We start from the raw sequence: 473 nt of genomic DNA on the forward strand, positions 1-473 counted from the left end.
GTTGCATTACAAGAGCATCTCGACGGAACGGTGGGCGAAAGCGGTAAACACAGCGGCTTATTGAATTAACAGCTCCAGCAATACGGCCTATCCTACCAGCTGGCTTTCAAGATGAAGCCTCAAATGAATCACTTGCGCGTGTTTGGTTCGTATGGCTACACTCACACTGACGATTTGAAACGAACCAAACTGGAACCCAAGAGCTTCAAGTGTATGTTTCTCGTCAGCGAATGTCAAGGGCTATCGCGTGTTTGACTTGGTGAATGTCAAGATCAAAGTTACTCGCAGTGTGAAGTTGGATGAGCGTGAGGTGAGTGGCATTTACGGCACGCAAGAGGTCAAACCGGAACGAATCATCTAAGTAATGAATGATGGTGATGAAGTCAAGGTGCAGAATCAAGTGGATCGACAGTCGGTTCTGGACGATCCGATGGAAGCTGTCGAAGAGCCAGTTGCGGATGTCGAAATGGATG

The sequence above is a fragment of the Plasmopara halstedii genome, assembly GCF_900000015.1.
Source record: "Plasmopara halstedii genome assembly, contig: Scaffold_437, whole genome shotgun sequence".
NCBI classification, from domain to species: domain Eukaryota; phylum Oomycota; class Peronosporomycetes; order Peronosporales; family Peronosporaceae; genus Plasmopara; species Plasmopara halstedii.